This window comes from Chrysemys picta, chromosome 10, assembly GCF_011386835.1.
Source record: "Chrysemys picta bellii isolate R12L10 chromosome 10, ASM1138683v2, whole genome shotgun sequence".
Classification (NCBI taxonomy): domain Eukaryota; kingdom Metazoa; phylum Chordata; order Testudines; family Emydidae; genus Chrysemys; species Chrysemys picta.
In genome coordinates this window covers 30,153,632-30,178,481 of record NC_088800.1, presented here as the reverse complement: position 1 = coordinate 30,178,481, position 24,850 = coordinate 30,153,632, and the positions used below count along the sequence as shown (strand labels likewise).

The 24,850-nt window shown below is 45.5% G+C and overlaps 1 protein-coding gene and 1 long non-coding RNA gene across 6 annotated transcripts in view; one reads left to right on the top strand and one right to left on the bottom strand.

The window, feature by feature from the left end:
* ENTREP2 (endosomal transmembrane epsin interactor 2) overlaps positions 1-24,850 on the bottom strand; it is a 407,682-nt gene that overhangs the window by 163,005 nt on the left and 219,827 nt on the right. The gene's annotated exons all lie outside the window — the stretch shown is intronic.
* On the top strand, positions 15,294-18,080 carry LOC122174029 (uncharacterized). Its single transcript, XR_006175300.2, has 2 exons — positions 15,294-15,513; positions 17,608-18,080. It is a non-coding gene; the product is annotated as an uncharacterized LOC122174029 (long non-coding RNA).

Here is a 24,850-nt window from a genome sequence, read left to right as displayed (position 1 = left end):
ATATGAAGCGCTACATAAACAGAATTATTACACAAACACAGTAAATCAAGCAAAACCAAAACCAATAGAAGTTTCCTCTTCATCCAGCTTCCTGCAGGTCCAAAGTTGTGAGCTTGGTAAAAAATTAGGTTTCTAGGATGAACAATGCACCAAATAATACCATACTGATTCTTGCACATCTAATACTAGGGAAGTGTCTATTTACTCAGTTAAAATACATTTTGTTGCTGTAAAGAAAGCCACTTAAAGTAGATGAGGTAAAGATTTCAAGCAAGAAGCTGTTTGTCGGATGAGCCATCCTCCCAGAAGGAATAGTTTACATTTTAATTTTGAGTGGAATGTCAAAATATGACATTATTGTATGATATGCAATATTGTAGCTGCGTTGGTTCCAGGATATTGGAGAGGCAAGGTGGGTGAGGAGATATCTTTTATTGGACCAACTTTTGATGGTGAGAGAGAAGCTTTCAATCTTATACCAGAGTACTCCTGAGGGAATTCTGCACCAAAAAAACAAAAAAATTATGCAAATTTTATTGGTCAATAAATAAATGTGGAGGCTCCAGAATGGCAGTGGAGAGCACAGGCAACCAAAAAAACAAAAAAATTCTGCAAATTTTATTGGTCAATAAATAAATGTGGAGGCTCCAGAATGGCAGTGGAGAGCACAGGCAACTGGCTGTACAGATGTGGAAGATCACTCTGCAACCTCTCCACTCCCCAGGATATGGACTCGGTGGTGAGGCTACACTTGACCCTGACACAACGCAAGGGCTGGGCCTGCCCCAGAAGTCCGTGTGTGTGAGGAAGGCTGCATGGTGATCTCCTATCTCCATGCAGCCAGTGGCCTGTGCTCCCCACTGCCATGATGGAGCCTCCACATTTATTTACTGGTGCAGAATTTTTATTTTTGGTGCATAATTCCCTCAAGAGTAGCTGGTGCAGCAACTCACCAGGGTTAGTAGCCCCACACCAGGTGTGGGCAGGCATGCTTAGCCCAGCAGGATACAAGTGTGGAGGGGCTTAGTGTGGAGAGATCAAGGTGTGAGGTGAGAGCATTCTGTGTAGGGCAATCTGGGTGTGGGCGGGGGGAACTGGATGCACAAGGGTTCATGGGAGGGTGATTCTGGGTGCCAGGGCAATGGGACTCTACAGGAGGTCCAGGTGAAGGTGGTTGGGGCTCAGCAGGGAGGGAACTGGGTATGGGGGGGACAGTGCTTGGAGGGGCTTGGGGTCCGGTTACAGCTGGTTGGGGCTCAGTAGGGTGGGGCTCCAAGTGTGGGGGATCGTGGGGTTGGGGTACAGGTGCAGGGGAGTTGTGGGGTTCATCAGGTGGGGGTTTAAATGTGGGGGTGGTCTGGGTGCAGGGGTTGGGGTCCAGATGCAGGGGAACGGAGCTCGGTGGGGGTCCAGATGCAGGGGGATGGGGGCTCAGGTGGGAGTCCAGGTCTGAGAGTGATTGCAGGGGTAGGCTTGGCAGGGTTGGCTTGGAGCAGCTCATTGTACAGTGACCCCTCTCCCCACAGCTGAAGAGTGATGGGGGCAAGCAGTATGTAGGGGGTGCAAAACCAGGGGAGGTTTCTGGGGGTGGGTCTGACCTGGCCGTTGCTGCTCTGTGCAGGGGAAGTGTGCTCTTCCCCCAGCCCCGGGGCTACCAGCTGGGGTGGGGCTGTGGAGGGCCAGGTTCGGAGGCAGTTTGGAAGGCTTGGCAGGGAGGCTCCAGATACAGGGAGTGAGGCTCAGCAGGGTAGAGGTAGGAGTACAGGGGGCTCATTTGGAGTTTCTGGGTGTGGGTGGTGAGGCTCAGTAGGAGGGTCCAGATGCACGGGGGTTTGGTGGATGGGAGATGGGTCTGACTCAGCAATGGCCAGGGCATTCCCAGCCCCTCCGTGGTGATTTACCTCTCTCCGCCAGCTGCTCCAGGAGCCTGAAACAACATGCCTGCATTGCTGAGGAGGAGCATGTGACTGCTCTTGTGGCTTCCCTTTGCTTCCTCATCAGAAAGTCATTTATCTGTGGGGAAGCAAATAAATCTGCACAGGACATGAATTCTGTGTACGCACAGAGGTGCAAACTTCCCTCAGGAGTAACAGAGCTCTTCTTCAGGTCTGACCTGAAAAGCTTCTCTCTCTCTCTCTCATCAACAGAAGTTGGCTCAATAAAATATGACATTAATTCATATCTAATGCAACTGCCTAAAAACTGACTAATTATGAATTATAGCCTAAAGTAATGAATCCACTATGTGACATTTCTACATTTGCAGCTCCTGCCATCAACACAAACTGTAATTTTAATTAATTTTAAATTTTAAAACTTTAATTTTATTTCTTTTCTGGGTTCACGGCTCTTTATGCAGCTTGTATAAAAAACTGCAAGAGGAAGTATAAAAGAACAAATAGTAGGCCTTACAGAGCAAATATAAGGAGCATAGAGATAAGGAAGACCAAGTATCACCTACACTACGAAGTTAGGGACGGAAATTTATTACAATCAAAAGATAAAGGTCTCCGTATGGTAAGTAATTAGGAACCTTCAAAACTGATGAATAAATTGGATCAGAGGCAACCATATGTCTGAGTATTGCAAAACAAGCTTTTACTCCTTGCTGTAACTATTAAATATTGGAAATTCATAAAAACTAAGACTGTCAACATGAAAAGCAAAAGGTAAGGCCATTCCTACAATTCCATAAGCCTCATAAATTCACCAAGAAGCCTGGAAGTAATGTATGGGGACACATTAATCCACACTCTAATGCATTGTGTTTTGGTCACAGTTGCAATTCTCTACATTTGTGTTACTGTATGTGTGTTTTGTTCTGCTGGTTAAGGTATTATAGAGAAGCTGCAGTATAACCAACAAGGGGCAAGAAACTTTCACTCTATGCAGTTTGGTCTCACAGTTAACTAGCAGTAATTCATCTTGCCCACAGAGCTGAGAGGTTTGGTAGCCCACACATAGAAAAACCCAATGCTGTTTATGTTTTTATCACTTGTGGTGTGGAAGCTAAAAACCTTAACAGAATTAATGGTTTTGACAACAGATTAACCACAGTAGGGAGTCAGGTGGACACAACCAGAGCTGAAATTACAGGTGTATGAGCAGAATGTGTCACAGACCAGCGAGACCAGCTACTGTACAATTAATAAATGGACATGTGATAATTTCAATGATTAAGATAAATGGCTTGAGGTTTCAGGACCTGGGTCATATCAAGTCACAATAAACATTCTGAGTGAACACTCTCCTGAAATGGATCTATCAGAATTCATTTGTAGAAATTTGGAGAAGCCTTCAGTAAATTAATTAGGCCACTTCTCATTACCCCAAGGACTATCAAATATAATCACAAAGTTGTTCCTACTTTTGTTATATAAATCATTGAGGTTGAATTTGAAGCGTCTGTGCTTTTAAACCTCTGATCTAATAGTTTTCCATATCTCCAACTCATTAGTTCAATTGAAAGAGACAAGAATAAATGTGCTCAAAATCTTCTCTCAGTTTTGAAATGGAAAACAGAGATGGAAAAGACCTGTCATTTTAGAGCATAAAATCTATAGCCCTGCCAATGCAGGATACAGACGGCTAACAGATGACATGTCAGATATTAAACTGATATTACAAGGCCCAAGAAACATCTCTCTCATCATCCCTCACAAAGTAATATCCACCAAGAGGATAATCTCGACTTGTTCAACACAACCTCTTCTCCTCCCTCATTGACACCTACATCACTCCCTTGCAGCCTGTCCAAAACGACAGCCACCAAAATGATCTTCTGTGCCTAATCTAATCACTTCGTGTTCCTCTTTAAATTCCTGCACTGTCCACCTTGAACACAGTAAGTTTAAACTTACATTTTTTGCTTAAAACCCCTTTTTCCAACTCTGTCCCTGTCTGCATCATACCACAATGCCTCTAGTCCAGGGGTTCAGACATAGCCTGGGACTTGGAATTTCCTGCTCTGTCACAAGCTTTCTCTGTGACCTTCAAGTCATGTAGCCTCTCTGTGCCTTAGATCTCCATGGATAAAATGGGGATAATAGCACTTTCCTATTTCAGAGAGATGTTGTGAAGATAAATACATTAAAGATGGTGAGGTGCTCAGAATCTATGGTAGATCAAGTGCCTATGATAGAGTGATGCCTGGAATGCTCCATCCCAATTCACCAAACCTCCACCTCATGTCTTTTTTTCTTTTTACATCCTCGGGAGTAGCTAGTTAGAAAGTCTCTGTTAACTCAGCAGCAGCCTGAGCTGAGTACATCCCAGTTTCAGTCAACTGCAGGGGGGTGTGACCCAGCACAAGAAAACAGGAAAATGACTACCAAAGAAGTAGCTAACAAAATAGAACTGGACAGACTAGAAGCAGAAGAAAATGAAAGAAAAACATCAGAGACTGCTTCAATTAAAAAAACTCGAGACAGAGCGGAGAGAAGGAGAAGAGAAAGCCAAAGAGGAGGCTCACAAGAGAGCTATGGAGCTAGAAAAAGCCAAAGAGGAGGCCCACAAGAGAGAGATGGAGCTGAAAGAAAAAGATATGGAGGAGAGAGAAAAAGAAAGGAAGCATGAACTGGAAATAGCAAGGGCTAGGCCAGATACACCAGCCAATCCTAGCAACTCCTCTTCAGGTACCACTTCTCATCCCAGAAAATTCCCCACCTACAAGGCAGGCGATGATACTGAGGCCTTCCTAGAAAATTTTGAAAGGGCCTGCCTTGGATACAGCATCACTCCAGACCAGTACATGATAGAGCTGAGGCCGCAGCTCAGTGGACCCTTAGCAGAGGTGGCGGCTGAAATGCCTAAGGAACACATGAACAGTTATGAACTTTTTAAAAACAAGGCCAGACTCAGAATGGGGCTAACACCTGAGCATGCTCGTCGGCGGTTCAGAGCCCTAAGGTGGAAACCAGACGTGTCATTTACCCGACATGCCTACCACATTGGGAAAAATTGGGATGCCTGGATATCAGGAGCAAATGTTAAATCTACGGAAGAGTTGCCCTTCCTAATGCAAATGGATCAGTTTTTAGAGGGTGTTCCTGAGGAAATAGAAAGGTACATCCTAGATAGGAAGCCCAAAACTGTAACCGAGGCGGGGGAGATTGGAGCCAAATGGGTGGAGGTGGCAGAAAAGAAAAAAACTAGTAGCAGTTGGAGCGAATATCAGAAGGGGCAAGCTGAAACAAAACCTTACCACCGGGGACAACCCAAGGCCCCACCCACATCCCAAGGGAACCCCCAGACGCCTTCTCACCCCACCACACCAGTCTCCACCAACCAACATTGCCCCGGTGATACCTTAGCAGGGCGATGTTTTACATGTAATGAACTGGGACATATAAAGGCTCACTGCCCCAAGAACCCCAACCGATTACAGTTCATTACACCCCAATCACACCAAAGACCCCCAGACCCAGATGCCTCTCTCATACCTTCGGAGCGAAGGGAAACCTTGAGAGTGGGCGGAAAGAAGGTTATCGCTTGGAGAGACACTGGGGCACAAGTGTCAACTATCCACCAATCCCTAGTGGACCCCAAACTCATCAACCCGGAGGCTCCAGTGACAATTCAACCCTTCGTGTCACAGTCTGTAGCCTTGCCTACAGCCAACTTGCATGTCCAGTACAAAGGCTGGTCAGGAATGTGGACTTTTGCAGTCTATGACAATTATCCCATCCCCATGCTGCTGGGGGAAGACTTGGCCAACCATGTGAAGCTAGCCAAGAGGGTGGGAATAGTCACCCGCAGCCAGGCTAAGCAAGCTTGCACCCCCATCCCTGTTCCTGAGCCGTTCACCAGGGCCCCGTCTGTGTTACCAGAGACCCAGACAAAGGTGGTGGAACCGGATCCCCTGCCAACGACTGCAACAGCCGTAGTGGATCCAATCCCAGAGACCCAGCCAAAGCCAGTCCCAGAACCGGAACTGGCAACACAACCAGCACCAGAACCATTGCCAGCACTGAGTCCAGCGCTTGCAAACCCGTCTACAACTCCAATGCCAGAGGGCACCAGCGAGCCTGAACTGGCGGAAGCAGCAGATAACCCTACCCAAGAGGCTCAGCCAGAGCCTGAAATACCACATAGTGCACCAGCGGACAGCGGTTCACAGTCAATGGAAACAGCCCCAGCACCTGCATCGCTTCCAGAGGGACCAAGCCCCAGTCCACAGTCCAAGGAGGAACTGATGTCTCCAGGATCAAGGGAACAGTTCCAGGCCGAGCAGGAAGCAGATGACAGCCTTCAGAAAGCTTGGGCGGCGGCACAGAGCACCCCACCGCCTCTCAGCTCTTCTAACCGATCCCGGTTTGTTGTAGAACAAGGACTTTTATACAAGGAGACTCTTTCTGGTGGACACCAGGAAGACTGGCATCCTCAAAGACAGTTGGTAGTTCCCACTAAGTATCGGGTAAAGCTCTTGAGCTTAGCCCATGATCATCCCAGTGGCCATTCTGGGGTGAACAGAACCAAAGACCGGTTGGGGAAGTCCTTCCACTGGGAGGGAATGGGCAAGGACGTTGCCAATTATGTCCGGTCTTGTGAGGTATGCCAACGAGTGGGAAAGCCCCAAGACCAGGTTAAAGCCCCTCTCCAGCCACTACCCATAATTGAGGTCCCATTTCAGCGAGTAGCTGTGGATATTCTGGGTCCTTTCCCAAAGAAGACACCCAGAGGAAAGCAGTACATACTGACTTTCATGGATTTTGCTACCCGATGGCCGGAAGCAGTACCCTTAAGCAACACCAGGGCTAAAAGTGTGTGCCAGGCATTAGCAGACATTTTTGCCAGGGTAGGGTGGCCCTCCGACATCCTTACCAATTCGGGAACTAATTTCCTGGCAGGGACCATGAAAAACCTGTGGGAAGCTCATGGGGTGAATCACTTGGTTGCCACCCCTTACCACCATGAAACCAATGGCCTGGTGGAGAGGTTTAATGGAACTTTGGGGGCCATGATACATAAATTCGTAAATGAACACTCCAATGATTGGGACCTAGTGTTGCAGCAGTTGCTTTTTGCCTACAGGGCTGTACCACATCCCAGTTTAGGGTTTTCACCATTTGAACTTGTGTATGGCCGCGAGGTTAAGGGGCCATTACAGTTGGTGAAGCAGCAATGGGAGGGGTTTACGCCTTCTCCAGGAACTAACATTCTAGACTTTGTAAGCAACCTACAAAGCACCCTCCGACACTCTTTAGCCCTTGCTGAAGAAAACCTAAAGGATGCTCAGGAAGAGCAAAAGGCCTGGTATGATAAACGTTCCAGAGAATGGTCCTTCAAAGTAGGAGACCAAGTCATGGTCTTAAAGGCGCTCCAGGCCCATAAAATGGAAGCGTCGTGGGAAGGACCATTCACGGTCCAGGAGCGCCTAGGAGCTGTTAACTATCTCATAGCCTCCCCCACCTCCAACATAAAGCCTAAGGTATATCATGTTAATTCTCTTAAGCCCTTTTATTCCAGAGAATTAAACGTTTGCCAGTTTACAGCCCAGGAAACAGATGACGCGGAGTGGCCTGAAGGTGTCTACTACGAAGGAAAAAGGGATGGTGGCGTGGAAGAGGTGAACCTCTCCACGACCCTTGGATGTCTGCAGTGACAGCAGATCAAGGAGCTGTGCACAAGCTTTGCACCAATTTTCTCAGCCACTCTAGGACGGACCGAACGGGCATACCACTCCATTGACACAGGTAATGCTCACCCAATTAGAACCCCACCCTACCGGGAGTCACCTCATGCCCAAATGGCTATACAAAGGGAGATCCAGGACATGCTACAGATGGGTATAATCCGCCCCTCGAATAGTGCATGGGCATCTCCAGTGGTTCTAGTTCCTAAACCAGATGGGGAAATATGTTTTTGCATGGACTACCATAAGCTAAATGCTGTAACTCGTCCTGACAACTATCCAATGCCACGCACAGATGAGCTATTGGAGAAATTGGGACATGCCCAATTCATCTCTACTTTAGACTTAACCAAGGGGTACTGGCAAGTACCACTAGATGAACCCGCTAAGGAAAGGTCAGCCTTCGTCACCCAGGCAGGGGTGTATGAATTCAATGTACCCTTCGGGTTGCGAAATGCACCCGCCAACTTCCAAAGACTTGTAGATGGTCTCCTAGTGGGATTGGGAGAATCTGCAGTTGCCTACCTCGATGATGTGGCCATTTTTTCTGATTCATGGACAGAACATCTGGAGCACCCGGAAAAAGTCTTTGAGCGCATCCGGCAGGCAGGACTAACTGTTAAGGCTAAAAAGTGTCAAATAGGCCAAAACAGAGTGACTTACCTGGAGCAGCAGGTGGGTCAAGGAACTATAAATCCCCTACAGGCCAAAGTGGATGCTATCCAAAAGTGGCCGGTTCCAAAGTCAAAGAAACAGGTCCAATCCTTCTTAGGCTTGGCCGGATATTATAGGCGATTTGTACCACACTACAGCCAAATTGCCGCCCCGCTGACAGACCTAACCAGAAAGAAACAGCCAAATGCAGTTCAGTGGACTGATGAGTGTCAAAAGGCCTTTAACCAGCTTAAGGCAACACTCATGTCTGACCCTGTGCTAAGGGCCCCAGACTTTGACAAACCGTTCCTAGTAACCAAAGATGCGTCCGAGCGGGGCGTAGGAGCAGTTTTAATGCAGGAAGGACCGGATCAAGAATTCCATCCTGTTGTGTTTCTCAGCAAGAAACTGTCTGAGAGGGAAAGCCACTGGTCAATCAGCGAAAAGGAATGCTACGCCATTGTGTACACGCTGGAAAAGCTACGCCCATATGTTTGGGGACGGCGTTTCCAACTACAAACAGACCATGCTGCGCTACAGTGGCTTCATACCGCCAAGGGGAATGACAAAAAACTTCTTCGGTGGAGTTTAGCTCTCCAAGATTTTGATTTTGAAATACAACACATTTCAGGAGCTTCTAACAAAGTGGATGATGCACTCTCCCGGGAAAGTTTCCCAGAATCAACTGGTTAAAAATTGTTCTTGGAATGTGGAACATACTGTTAGTTTTTATATAATCAGTAGTATGTCTAAAGGTACATGTGTCTTACTAACTCTGTTTTCTCCTAGAGCTCCAGGAAAAAAATCACAGCCAATGTGGAACCGGATGTCCAACACTATCTGTGATTTGGGGGGCGTGTCATAACTATAAAGGGAAGGGTGTAACAGCTGTCCTGTGTACAGTACTATAAAATCCCTCCTGGCCAGAGACTCCAAAATCCTTTTCCCTGTAAAGGGTTAAGAAGCTCAGGTAACCTGGCTGGCATCTGACCCAAAGGACCAATAAGAAGGGGACAAGATACTTTCAAATCTTGGAGGGTGGGGGGTGGGAGGCTTTTGTTTGTGCTCTTGGGACTGAGAGGGACCAGACATCAATCCAGGTTCTCCACATCTTTCTAAACAAGTCTCTCCTATTTCAAACTTGTAAGTAAACAGCCAGGCAAGGCGTGTTAGTTTTTATGTTTGTTTTCTCAACTTGTAAATGTACCTTTTACTAGAGTGTTTATCTCTGTTTGCTATACTTTGAACCTGAGGCTAGAGGGAGGTCCTCTGAGCTCTTTAAGTTTGATTACCCTGTAAAGTTATTTTCCATACTGATTTTACAGAGATGATTTTTTTACCCTTTTCTTTAATTAAAAGCCTTCTTTTTAAGAACCTGATTGATTTTTCCTTGTTTTAAGATCCAAGGGGTTTGGATCTTGATCCACCAGGAGTTGGTGGAAGGGAGGAGGGGGAATGGTTAATTTCTCCTTGTTTTAAGATCCAAGGGGTCTGGATCTGTATTCACCAGGGAATTGCTGAAAGGTTTCTCAAGGCTTCCCAGGGAAGGGAATTAGCTTTTGGGAATGGTGGCAGCGGACCAGATCTAAGCTGGTAGTTAAGCTTAGAAGTTTTCATGCAGGCCCCCACATTTGTACCCTAAAGTTCAGAGTGGGGAAGCAGCCTTGACAACATGGGCACCTTAACAGGATGGCACAGAATGTGCCCTTACGCTGGCTGGAAACTCCCATTCTACTGTGTTGATTCTAATTTACATCCTTATATACATACCTCTCAGAAGTGCAAGTCAAAAGGAATTAATAGTAGTTCAAGGATGTTCATTTTTCCAATGTGGGTAAACAAAAATTGTAATACAGCATATTTCAGCTCAGCCTGTAATGTGCTAATCAGCAGTTATAGGTTTGGCTATATCTGAGAAGTCAAAAGCTAATTTTATAATAAGGCATTTTTAGATTTTTTAAAAATTCTTTTAGTTGTAATGTGTCCCCACCATTGCCACAATGGACATCTAGCACCTGCAACAATGACTGAAGGAATTCTGCCTGAGCAGGAAACAGATTTCCTCCAAGAGTGCTGGGGAAGCACATGCAGGAGCAGGAAACATGATACCCTTTAGAATGGTGCAGTGTATAACTTGCTGTATGGTGCAGAATGGATATTGGGCAACAGCCTTCATCCCCTAGGGTCTCTTGTAGCACTAAAACTCCTGCCATTTGCACTCACAGCAGAAGGATTCTCAATAGACTTTGTATCTCATCCAAACAGCACACGCAGTGGGATTATGGCTACACCCGACACAGATGTATCTGCATCTACAAAATGGAGGACCAGAAATTATACTTAAGAGATTGGATTTCAAAATATGTTGACCATTACTAAAAATAATCAAAAATGAGTATGAAATAATACAGCTGAATAGATATTCAAAATATATATATAGCAATGAAAGGGGGATTAGAGTATGAGATTCTACCTAAATTTGGCAAGGTGTGTACAAAGTCTAGATGAAATTTATAAAGGGAATCAGACGGAAAAGGCCTTCTTTTGCACTAAGTTTAAGAACTACAGATGAAAAGTGCTATACACATGCTGAGTATTATAATTAAATATGAGCTTTTGATCCCGAAGCTCCATAATCAATATACAGTAAATGGGTGCCACCGAAGTCAGTGGAGTTACTCTAGGGACAAGTTTGGCTTAGATTGCCCAAACCTTCAAAAATAGATAAATGTGCCTTACTTAACATTTTTCTTTCAGATTTGCTAACGTGAACAGGATATTTTACACTGATCTTTAAACAACATAAGCATAGACTCTACGTACTGTGTAAAACAGAAGATGTTCACAGCTTTTGGCAGAAAATTTACAGACAGATGAAATCTAAACTACATTGTAAAAGTATGTACGTAATCTATCATATTCAGAACATGCCATTTCAGATAGCAATTTTTTTAACAAAACGAAGTTTGCTACTATGTATTTTGATAACAGGGAATAAATCAAAATACTACCAAATAAAATATATATCTATGAAATGAAGGTAACAGCTAGGTAGACAAGAGTACCTTATTCTCTCTAGCACAGACGTGGGCAAACTACGGACCGCAGGCCACATCCGGCCCGTGGGACCGTTCTACCCAGACCCTGAGCTCCCGACCGGAGAGCCTAGTCCCTGGCCCCTCCCCCACTGTCTCCCCTCCCCTGCAGCCATGCCGCCACGCAGGTCGCGCTATGGCCCGCCGCTCCCGCTGGGCAGCATGGGGAGTGCAGCTGGCTCTGGCCAGGTGTCGCGGCTGCGAACTCCTGCTGCTGGTAAGGGAGCAGGGGCTCCTGGGGGGCAGTCAGGGAGGAGGGGACGGTTGGATGGGGCGGAGGTTCGGGGGGGTGCGGTCAGGGGATGGGGAACAGGGAGGGTTGGGAGTGGGAGTCCTGGGGGACCTGTCAGGGGGTGGGGATGTAGATAGGGGTCAGGAGGGCAGTCAGGGGACAGGGAGCGGGAGGGTTGGATAAGGGGGTGGGATCCCGGGGGGCAGTTAGGGGTGGGGAGTCCCAGGAGGGGGTAGTCAGGGAACGAGGAGCAGAGGGCGGTTGGATGGGGATGAGAGTCCCGGGGGGCTGTTAGGGGGCGGGGGTGTGGATAGGGGGAGGGGCATTTAGGGAACAGGGGGGTTGGATAGGGGACGGGGGTCCTGGGAGGTGGGAGACAGGGGACAAGGAGCAGGGGGGGTTGGATGGGTTGGGGATTCTGAGGGGGGCAGTCAGGAGGTGGGAAGTGGGAGTGGGCGGATAGGGGGCGGGGGCCAGGCTGTTTGGGGAGGCACAGCATTCCCTACCCAGCTCTCCATACAGTTGCACAATCCCGATGTGGCCAAAAAGTTTGCCCACTCCTGCTCTAGCAGGTTTCAGAGTGGTAGCCGTGTTAGTCTATATCAGCAAAAACACAGTTAGTTACATGGACAAATTAATCAGATAATAGTGATTATCCATATGGGTAATCACTGTAATCATTTTCATGAAAAAGGAATTCTGTTTGATATAGTACCTTATGCATGTTACTTTAATCATTCTTATTTGAATTTATACACCAACGCTTACCCAAATGGAAAAATATATAGCATGGAAAGCAGAGTAGTTAATTTTCATAGAAAATATCATTTTGAGAAAAACAATAGACAGCAAGCAGTAACCAACTACTTTAATGCCATGCAAACTATAGCAAGGTTGAGGGGAAATCCTTGAGAAATTTCTATCACTGCACTACATTCTGGTGGGAAAAGCAGTATGTATATCTTCTTTGACTGTAAACACTTCAATAGAATTGCTTTCTGAATGGAATTTTGACAACTTCATCCAGACTGAAAAGTTGTAAGTATGCCGCAAGTATACAATGGCTCAATCTCTGCTTTAATATATTTCCTGAAGCACAAGCATTAGACTCCTGAGGGCATTCTGCGCCAAAAAAATAAAAATTCTGTGCCAATAAAATTAAAATTATGTTCACAATATTTTAAAATTCTGCAAAATTCTGCAAATTTTATTTGAGAAATAAATATGGAGACTCCAGCATGGCATTGGGGAGCACAGACCACTGGCTGCACAGAGGTGGGAGATCACTTTGCAGCTTCTGCCCCACCCCCAGGACACGGACTCAGTGGTGAAGCTGCACCCAACCCTGACACAGTGCAAGGACCCAGAAACACACAAGGAGCCCTGCCCCTCCATGTCAGGTGCACCAGGTGTGGGCAGGCAGGCTCAGTAAGGCAGGATCCAAGTGTGGAGGAACTTAGTGTGGGGAGATCCAGGTGTAGGCTTAGAGGATTCTGTGTGGTGCAATCTGAGTGGAGGCAGTTCAGTGGGGGATCTGGGTGCAGGGGGGATCTGGATGCACAGAGGCTTTCTGGGGTGGGAGAGGTTCTGGGTACAATTGTAATGAGACTCTGCAGGGGGAGTCCAGGTGAAGGTGGTGGGGGCTCAGTGGGGACGAGAGTCTGGGTGTGGGGGTATAGAGCTTGGCAGGAGGGGCTAGATGGGGGGGGCAGAATGCACAGGGATTGGGCAGATGGGGGAGCAGCTCCCTGTACAGGGATCCCTCCCCCTGCAGCTGAGGAGCAATGGGTGCAGGGAGGGGGAGTTTGCAGAGCTTCCTCCAGCTGGGGGAGAAATCTGGGGGTGAGTCTGACCTGGCCCTGGATGTCATGCAGGGGAAGAGGAAGTCTCATCCTCCCCAGCCCAGCCTAGCAGCTGAGCCTAGCGCAGGGTAGGAGCCACCAGCTGGGTGTTCCCCAGTCCTGCCTCCTACCCCATAGTGATTTATCTCTCTGCCGGCTGCCCTGGACACCTGAAACATACAGCTCGGGAGGGTTGCATGACCGCTCTTGTGGCTTCCCTTTGCTTCCCTGTCAGAAAGTCATTTTTTCTGCGAGCAAGCAAAGAAATTTGCGGGGGACATAAATTCCGCACATGCACAGTGGCGCAGAATTCCCCCAGGAGTAAAATCATTACAACTCTTTTTAATACCAACTGAAAAGACCCTGTCTCAACAAGGCTTCGTGGCAACTGAAAAACATGTTTTTATATTATTGGTTTGTACATAGGGAAATATATTTCAGGGGAAACAGCAGGTTAAATGCAGGCAACCAGAAACAAACAAATTAAAAGAAACATCTTGTTTATTATTTTAGAAGGCTTATATACAGCAGAGCCCACACATATTTCCATAGTAGCTGGTTAACAGATTCATTTTTTCTCTCACTCTCACTCATAGATTTTAAGGTCAGAAGGGACCATCATGATCATGTAATCTGACATCCTGCACATTGCATCCTGCATATCTAACCCAACCACTCCTGTAATAGACCCCAAACCTCTGGCTGAGTTACTGAAGTCCTCAAATCATGGTTTAAAGACTTCCACTTACAGAGAATCACCATTTACACTAGTTTAAACCCATAAGTGACCCAGGCCCCATGCTGCAGAGGAAGGTGAAAACCCCCCAAGGTCTCTGCCAATCTGACCCAGGGGAAAATTCTTTTCTGACTCCAAATGTGGCGATCAGTTAGACCCTGAGCATGTGGGTAAGATGCACCAGCCAGACACTTGGGAGAGAACTCTCTATAGTAACTCAGAGACTTCCCCATCTAGTGTCCCATCACTGGCTGTTGGAGATATTACTGCTAGCAGTTGCAGATCGGCTACATGCCATTGGAGGCAGTCTCATAATACCATCCCTTCCATAAATTTATCAAGCTGAGTCTTGAAGTCAGTTAGGTTTTTTGACCCTGCTGCTCCCCTTGGAAGGCTGTTCCAAAACTTCGCTTCTTTGATGGTTAGAAACCTTTGTCTAATTTCAAGCCTAAACTTCTTAATGGCCAATTTATATCCTTTTGTTCCAGACACACACACACAATTTTTTGAAATATCACATTGCAGTAATGATTCTCCTCTAGCACAAATAGAGGCCTCAAAGAAGCTTCAACAACAGCTGTAGCAGAATAACTTGAGAAAATAAAGGTGCACACTGTTGTTCACACTGTCTCAGTTTCCCTTTAATGTAGCATCTGATAAGGAAAGGAATCAAAAGACATAAATAGACTAGCACCACCACACTCTCCTGAGAGAAGCCAAATCAGAGAGAGGCAGGTTGGAAAGGTCAGATATGCAGACATTTCGCATCAGTCTTTCCCAGCATATTATTTCCTATTAATTAGCAATTACTTGATTTCTCAGAAGACTATAACATCAAAATACTGAAACCTTTGTCACTGTGAAGAAAATATCTGTTAGGTAAATAGCACTATTATTTCTAAAATTATATCTATATTACATAAGCCATTTCAATACAAGAAAATTTGTGTGGCAAATACATGTCTCGTGGGCTGTAATATGGCAAATTCCAAAATAATCATATTTCTGAGGAACTTTTGATTCACACACAGTGATGAGCTGGAGCCGGTTCTCACCGGTTCGCAAGAACCGGCTGCTAAAATTAGAGGCAGCTAGAGAACCACTTGTTAAAGGGCCGGGGGATAGGCAAAGAATTCCTTTCCACGGGCCTCCTGTTGCTCCCAGGATTCCCAGCTGGGGAGGCTGAGGCTCCACCGGCCCCGCCCCTGCTTCCCCACCCCCTAGAGCTGCAGCATGACCAGCCACAGGTGGTGACTCACAGACACACCTGCACGCTGGGCAGCTGAGCTGAGCTCCCGAGTCGTCCTGCTGCTGCCAGCAAGGTAAGGGGGGCTGCTGCAAGCTCTCCAGGGCTGCCCGGGGGGGGGAGGGCAGGGCAGGGCAATTTGCCCCGGGCCCCCGCGAGGATCATGTTGTCTTCCCTCCTCCCCCCTCAGAGCCACAGCGTGGCCAGCTCAGCTGCTGAGCTCCAGCCTCCAGGCTACTGGCAAGAGGGGGGGCGGGGAATGTGTGGGGCAATTTGCCTGGGCCCCTGCCTCCCCCCATCCCTCGGCTTAGAGCATTGTGTAGTTTGGGGAGTGCAGCTGTGTAGTGGGGACGCGTGTGTATAGTGTGTGCGAACAGAGTTGTGTGTTGCGGGGTGGCTGTGTAGCAGGGGAGTTGTGTGGCTGGGAGAGGGTCTGCACAGTGGTGGGTATGGTGGGGCTGGGGGGTTGTGTGGAGCAGGGAGGAGGTGTTGGATAGAAGGCAGGGGAGTTCGGGGGGGGTGGATAGGGGTCGGGGCGGACAGAGGGCAGGGAACAGTGGGATTGAATGGGGGCAAGGGTCCTGGGGGGGCAGTCAGGAAGGGGCAGGGGTTGAATGGGGTGGTGGGGGGCAGTTAGGGGCAGGGGTTCCAGGGGCAGTCGGGGACAGAGAGAAGGGGTGGTTGGATGAGGCAGGGGTCCCAGGGGCCATCAGGAATGAGAGGAGGGGTTGGATGGGGTGGCAGGGGGCAGTCAGGGGACAGGGAAGGGGGGGTGGATGGGACACGGGTCCCGGGGGGGGGCGTGAAGGAATGTGGGGGGTTGGATGGGCAGGAGTCCCGGGGGCGGGGGGGGGCACGACCCTCTCGTGGGGTGAGGAGGAGGGAACCAGTTGTTAATTTTTTAGCAGCTCATCACCGTTCACACAGACAACTGTACTGAGGAAAAAGCTGTAGTAAAAAGGACTCACAGGGATAGTTTCTGCTGGGATAGACACAGATGCAACACCCATTAAAATTAATGAGGCTTACGCGCATGTATTTGAGAGCAGAATTGGACCCATAAAGTTATATGACAGCTTTTATATGTACTGTAGTAATGAAGCCCACTCACCTGCACACAGATATTTTTGGTGCTGTGTGAAACAGTACTATGTTAAAGCACACTAGAGAACTTTTAGTGCACACAAGCAGGGTCTACATGGATCAAACAATGTGCAACATGTTAGTGTACGTACGAAATCATACCACTCTAAAGCACATTATTCCACCACATAAACATGGCCTCAGAGACAGGATACTAGACTACATGGCTCTCTGGTGTGATCTGATATGGCAATTTCTTTATTTTTTTGCTGCTGGGAATGTTATGCTAATAGTATCACAGGTCCATCTGAAGAAGGTCCATCACTAGGGTCTTCAGCCCGGTCTCCGGGTCCTTTGCGTCTAGCTCCTTTCTCAGGCTTTTAGTAAAGTCCAGCCGGGACTGTCGGTTTATCCCCACAACAGAATTAAGCCCTGTCTGTGGGCCTTTTAAATCTAGCCCCTTTTCTTGGGCTTTTTAAACTAGCCATTTCCCCTTTCCAGGGCTTAGGCCACTGCAGTACTGTGGAGACCCAAGCCTACCACTACTCTGGGTGCCAACCCAGGGACTTTACACACAGCAGCCATATACCAGTGCCTCCAGTTTACTGCTGCTATTCCCTGGGCCTTTTCCCACATAGTCCATTTCCTTTCTTGTTACCTTAGGGTTACAATTCTCAGGTCCTCTCATTCCCAGGGAATGAGGAGACCTGAGAATTGTAACCCTAGAACTCTGCTCTAGCAACTCTGGCTAGAGCAGAGCAAAGCACCCTTCCTTGCTCTTCTGATATCAGCCAAGAACTGATCTCCCTACAGCTCCTTTTATCTGAGTCTGCTATGCTCTGATTGACTGCTTCTATGCAGCCTCTCTAGGCAGGCCTGGAGGACCCACCTCTGCTGCTCCTTACTGGGGCTGGGTGTGGTAGGTCCGCAGGGCCTCCAGCAGGTGGCATGGAAGGGCCTGATATACCCCATCACAGCATAGTAATGAGAAGAGTTATATCTGAAAGCTCTGAATTATCTGCTATATACAGCTTTATTCCTCTGTAAGCTATGTCCATATCTAACATATGCATTTCTACTTCCTTAGGATGTCTGGATTCAATGAGAAAGGCAACAATATCACTTCCTATTGTATCAGGAAAACTGTGATGACCGTGGGGATAGAGGTCTGGATAGCTAACAGAACTACAGTGTTTCACAGAACATAATTGAGGTTTCACTGAGAACACGCCAAGCTCTGAAACACTTTTGGATGGGGAGGTGGCAAGTAGGCAAGTTACCTTCAGTGAGAAATCTACCATCTGTGAAGTTGAAAGGTGATTTTTATTAAGACTTGTAACCCACAGACCAAGATCATGACAGGAATCTACATTTTGCCAAAGAACTGATAAGAGTGATAATCCAAGAATCTATGATTTGTCCATAATGAAAGATTCTCATGGGTTTCTCAAAGTGCAACATGCCTGAAGTTATCTTGTCATTCCAAAAAGTGTTAGCCTTCGACAATGTAGAAGGAAATCATGTTAAAAAATAAAACACCTCAGTGTCCTTTGCATCAGATGACTCTGCCTTGATGTATTTCTTGTAACACCAGCATCCAATACTCAAGTAATATATAGATAGCATTTGTGAATTTTCTCTGAGATACTAACAGGGTGTTTATCACCTTCTTAAAATACGTGAGTGTAGTGTTCCTTCCTCTCAGCTTTCCATATGGCAGATTAAGCAGCTCTGTATATTGGTTCAGGATACGTCCCCGTTACTCTATGTTTTGTGTATGCAAGTGCATGTGTTGGGAGATCGAGAGGAGGTTCCAGATATATCTAAACCAGATCTGAGAACGGAGACCTGAAGGTTAATGAGAAGGTGATTACAATCACTGTGGCCTAATTCTTCACAATCTTCATCATCTTTACCCTCAGGGGCTGATTGGAAAAAAGTCATAAGGAGGAGCCCACTTCTGAGATAAGAAGACCACATCCTCTTTTTTCACAGGGGGAGGGATAGCTCAGTGGTTTGAGCATTAGCCTGCTAAACCCAGGGTTGTGAGTTCAATCCTTGAGGGGGGCCACTTAGGGATCTGGGGCAAAATCAGTACTTGGTCCTGCTAGTGAAGGCAGGGGGCTGGACTTGATGACCTTTCAAGGTCCCTTCTAGTTCTAGGAGATGGGATATCTCCATTAATTTATTGGTGGTTAAGTCCATTAATGGCTATTAGCCAGGACGGGTAAGGAATGGTGTCCCTAGCCTCTGTCTGTCAGAGGGTGGAGATGGATGGCAGGAGAGAGATCACTTGATCATTGCCTGTTAGGTTCACTCCCTCTGGGGCACCTTGCATTGGCCACTGTCAGTAGACAGGATACTGGGCTAGATGGACCTTTGGTCTGACCCGGTAGGGCCTTTCTTATGTTCAAAAGGGAACTAAATGAGCAAGAGAAACTTGGTTTTCCAACTGGATTTGGATGCAAATTGGTACATCAAAGGATTCCAACCTGGCCTACAATACATCAAAAGATTAGCGAATCTAGACTGCATTTCTTTGTTTCCAACAGCTGACCCTGAATTACTTTCTTGATGTACTACTCTCAGGAATAGAGAGATTCTGCCTAGGACATGAATGAGGTTATTTCTTAAAGCAGCGCTGAAGTTTTCTGTCTTCTTAGCAGTTATAGACGCACCATGTTTCTGAACAATAATAGTTGGAAATAAAGAACTGAGTCTGATTGTTCATAGCTTGAGACAGGTTATACGTCATGTCTCCTCCTTGGGTCACAACCCATAGTGATATGAAAGTCCAGACATGTCCCCCCTACACGGTACTGATAACTGATAACCAGCTTCTCTCCTGGACCTGACCTCAGGTAGGTTAAAAATGATTTCACCAACAGATGCTAGTACTGTATCTGGACCAAGATCTTTATATACTAATTTTCCAATTGCTGACTGGAAGCAAAGCAAGATTTGTGCTGGATACCCACATGAGACCCAGGACTAACACAGTCATCCATGATTAATGCAGGAGCTGAGTCAGAGATTTTATCTTAGGAGAGGTGTGCTAATGTTTGGCAAATCATACACTCTCTTTTCCCATCTCGCTCTTGAAATAAAGATAGTCTTGGGCAACAGCTTAAAGCTGGAGTTTCATGAGGGCTGTAATTGGCGCCTCCATTTGTTTGCTCAAAGCCATTTATTGAAGGCTTTTAGTGATGGCTGAAAAGAACATTGTCCAGACAAGGGTAGACATGTATCCCTTTCACTTCAAGTGAGGAAAGACATGATTTTGTGAATACCTGTGTAGAAGTAAGGAGTCCAAAAAGGCAGTACTCTGTATTGAAAATGCTTCATGTTATAGTAGAAGCTGAAGTGATTAGGTGATTCTCCCTAATCATATCTTCAGTAGATTTCCAGGAGGTTTATTCTCATATTCTGAAATTTTCAGAAGATAATGCTGTAGTGATGGATCTCAATATTTCCACCTGGAATATTGCTCTAATTATGGAATTGAGAGACCTGAGAGCCAAAATGGACTGCATGCTGTTGTTTCTCTTTGTACCACAAAAAATCTTGTGCCCTTTCCAAAATGTGTCTCTCCACACAACTCATTCTATTGTTCCAAAATGTAGGACATGGACTACTGCATCCTTCCTCTCCGATTACATAAAGGACCTTACTGAGAGTAATGGGTTATATAAATTTACTTAAGGGAAAGGCTAAATTTGCCTCTGGGACAATGAGGGAGTTCTGTTATATTATCTCAAGCACCCATTTTCTGAGGTGGTTCACTCTCAGATGATGGTCCACCCTGAAGGGCCCTTCAGAGAGGGGGGAATTGGCCCAGATCTGGGAAACCCAAAATCAAAACAAGTTTTTTGAAGTGGATGATTTCCCAGAGAATCCCAGCCACGGTCTTCTAAATCTCAGGAAACACAGCAATGACCTCCTCCAAATGTGTAATCGCTACGCTGGAACCCGGAGAAGCAGAGACTTCACAGGGAACACCTGCTAAATAAAATAGTTTGAAGGTTCTCTCACCAGAAGGAGGTGGGACTTAATTTCTGAAGACTCAGTAATCGCTTTGTCTCTATGTTCCCCAAAGAACTTACCAATAGAATATTTGTAAAGCTATCAGTTTACAATTCTGATTTCAGCAAGTGGAGCCATAGTTTCCGTCTGACATGTCCTTGGAAATTTTGAACGTATAGCAAATTAGTCCTAAAAAGGCTGCTGGGAAAACCCAGTATACAGTAGGATTTTTTTTTAAACACACACTCAGAATGGCTTCTCAGCATCAGTACACCTCCACAACAAGAGACTGCAGTAGATACTCTCCAGGATAATGCTAAGCGATGATCTTATTCCATCTGTGGATTTGGCAGGAATACTATGCGACAACTATGCCCTTTACTAAGGAGGCCACAGCAGGCTTAACCTTAGGCAGATTAATGAAGACCTTTTGTTCTTATACAAAAGTATGTCTTGATAGGGAATTCCCACTGCACCTTAATCACACCCCCATAAACCCAATGAGGAAGAATTATACAGCTCATATTCAACTTTGAAAAGGTATTTTTAGTGCTTAATTTTGTAAAAAGCATAAGGACCCATGAAGCAGTGGTCCCATCAGGGCCAGCTCTGTTTTTTTTGCCGCCCCAAGCAAAAAAAAAACAAAAACAAAAACAAAAAACAAACCACAACCAGGGTGCGAATCAAAAAACAAAACAAAACACAGGGGCAAATTTTCGGTGCCTCTGGGCGGGCAGCGGCTGCACCCAGCCTGCAAGTGAATTGTCGGCAGTTGGTGGGGAGGGAAGGACGCGGGCTGCCGGGCTTGCTGCAGACCTGGCACCGGCTGGCACAGCCCGCTTCCAGCAGGGCGCTCCCCTCTTCCGCCCCCTACAGTGGCGCACTGAAAGTTGTTGGCGAAACAAAAGAAAAACAAACAAACAAACAAAAAAAAGGCGGCCGTGCCACCCTAGGATTGGACGGAATGCCGCCCCTCAGAATCTGCTGCCCCAAGTACGAGCTTGCTCCGCTGGTGCCTGGAGCCAGCCCTGGTTCCCATGTACTTAAGTACCATACATGTACTTAGAATACTTTATGTATTCTGTACTTAGTACTTGTATTTAGGTATATTTTAAAAGGCACTCAAAGAATAAGTAACTTGCTTTATCTGCAAGTACTTTTTCAAAATAGTTATTTGAAACAATCATATCCCTCCCAACTGTCAGGGATTCTGGTTGGCCCCCCAGAACCTACTGTCCTGGCTTGAGAGCTCCAGGCATTGAGTTTTGGAGTTTTTTTTCCTGTTGGCCCTAATGTTGCTCCAGCCAGGGAGGGTGGTGGCCCCATCCCTTTCTCATCTGATTGGTCACTGCAACCAGCAGCACGGAGACTTGCTCCCCAACCCAGAAGCTGCAGCCCCTGCAGTGTGAGGTAGGAAAGACTTACCAGCCTTTGGGGATGCTCCAATTCTGAAGGGGCTGTTAGAAATTTGGAGCCTAAGAATAATATAATCTACATGATATTGTTTATATATATGTGTGTATGTGTGTGTATGTATAATGGAAAAGAAATTTATACATTTATAAAAGATTTTTTCATGGTTATTTCATGCTTATTTGTGTATATGAATAAAATTTCATTATTGCTTTTTTCTTCCACTATGTGCTCATATTATTCATATTAAAAATGTTAACCTTCACCCTTTACACTCACTCAGGGTCAAATCCTGACATCAATAGGCGTTTGCAAGAGGATGATGATCAAGATTATTGTATCATGTATTATATAAAAAGTTATTCTGGGAAGGAGGACAGTTAGGAAGAGATGGGGTCCACATTACCAAGAAGGGGAAAAGCATCTTTTGACACTGACACACAATTTAGTGACAAAGGCTTTAAACAAGGTTCAAAGGGACCGGTGACAAAAGCCCACAGGTAGATATTTTAAAAGTGACCTTAACAGAGGAATAGAATTTCAGAGGTGGTGATGATGGAAAATTAAAATAGGGTCATAGGAGCAACGAGAGAGGAAACAGTGGGGCAATCTGTTCAATGCCTTAAATACAAGGAGGATGGGGAGTAAACAGAAGGAAGTAAAAGTATTAGTACCTAAGCTAATTCATGACTTAACTGGCATACATCTCATAACTGGAATATTTGTACAGAGTGGTATAATTTATTCAAGGCAGACAGGCAGGGGAAAAGGGGAAGTGGTATTGCATTATACATCAGGAATATACACACTTGTTCTGAAGTCCAGAAGGAGATGAGAGGTAGATCTCTGGTTGAATATAAAAGAGGGTGGGGAAACAGAGTTGATGTCATGGTAAGGGCTATTACAGACCACCAAATCTGGAGAAGGCATTTCTAGAACAAACAACAGAAATACCCAAACACAATACCTGGTACCAAAGGGCAACTTTAACTACCCAGACATCTGTTGACAAAATAATATGGCAAAACATAAAATCTCCAATAAATTCTTGGAATGTATTGAGGATAACTTCTTGTTTCAGAAGGTGGAGGAAATAAGCAGGGAAACAGCCATTTTACTGATTAACGGGGAGGAATTGGTTGTGCATTTGAAGATTGGATAAAAGTTATCATGAAATGAAAGATTTTATGATTCTAAGAAAAGAAAGCCACGAGAGCAGCAGAATAAAGACAATAGACTTTAAAAAGGAGACCTTGAACTCAGATAACTGGTAGGGTAAGGTCCCATGGGAAGAAAATCTAAGGGGAAAGGGGTTTCAGGAGTGTTGGCAGTCTCTCAAAGTGACAATATTAAGGATGCGACAGCAAACTATCCCAATGTGAAGGAAAGATAGGACAAATAGTAAGAGGTCAATATAGCTCCATCAGGAGCTCTTTAATGACCTGAACAACAAAAAGAAATCCTACAAAAAGTGGAAACTGATAAATGGCCAATTATAGCACCAGCATATAGGGACAAAATCAGACAAAAAAGTCTAAGGTACATAGCATGGGATATGAGACAATAAGAAGCGGTTCTATAAATACATCAGGAGCAAGAGAAAGACAAAGGAAAGTGTAAGTTCACTACTTAAAATTGAGAAGATTAATTGTGATCAAATGCTTAATACAATTAACATTGTTGGGAAGGAACACAAGCCGGAATAGGGAAAGAACAGTTTAAACAATATTCAGGTAAATTAAATATATTAAACTCAGCAAGGCGTGATTAAATGAAACATAGCATACTTAAGTAACTAGCTGAAGCAATCTCGGAAACGTTAGCAATTATCTTAGAAAAGTCATAGAAGATGATGAGGTCCCAGACACACAGAAAAGGGCAAACGAGTACACCTATCTTTAAAAGGAGGAACAAAAAAGGACCGGGAAATTATAGACCAATTAGTCTAACTTGTATCCTGGAAACATATTGAACAGATTATTAAACAATCAATTTGTAAACACCTAGAGCACAACAGGGTGATAAGTAATAGCCAACATGGATTTGTCAAGAACAAATAATGCCAAACCAACCTACTTGCCTTCTTTGACAGGGTTACTGGCCTAGTGGAATGGGGGGTGGGGGTGGGGAAAGCAGTAGAGGTGATACATCTTGATTTTAGTTAGGCTTTTGACACAGTCCCATGTGACATTCTCATAAACAAACTAGGGAAATGTGGTCTAGATGAAATTACTATAAGGTGGATGAATAACTCTTTGAAATACCACACTCAAAGTGTAATTATCAATGGTTTGCTGTCCAAGTAGAAAGATATATCTAGTGTGGGTCAGTCCTGGGCCCACTAATATTCAACATTTTCATTAATGACTTGGCTAATGGGGTGGAGAATATACTTATAAAATTTGCAAATGACACCAAGCTGGGAGGGGTTGCAAGCACTCTGGAGGCCAGGATTAGAATTTAACACAACCTTAACAAACTGGAAAATTGGTCTAAAATCAACATGATGAAATTCAATGAAGATAAGTGCAAAGTACTACACTTAGGTAAAAAAAAACAAATGCACAATGCAAAATGGGGAATAAGTTGGTAAGCAGTAGTACTGCTGAAAAGGATCTGGGGTCATAGTGGATCACAAATTGAATATGAGCCAATAATGCAATGTAGTTGCAAAAAAGGTTACTATCTTTCTGGGGTGTATTAACAGGAGTATCCCACGTAAGACAAAAGAGGCAATTGTCCTGCTCTACCTGGCATTGGTGAGGACTCAGTTTGAGTACTGAGTCCAGTTTTGTGCACCATACTTTAGGAAAGACATGGACAAATTGGAATTGAGAGAAGAGCAACAACAATGATAAAAGGTTCAGAAAATCTATGAGGAAAAATTTAAAAAA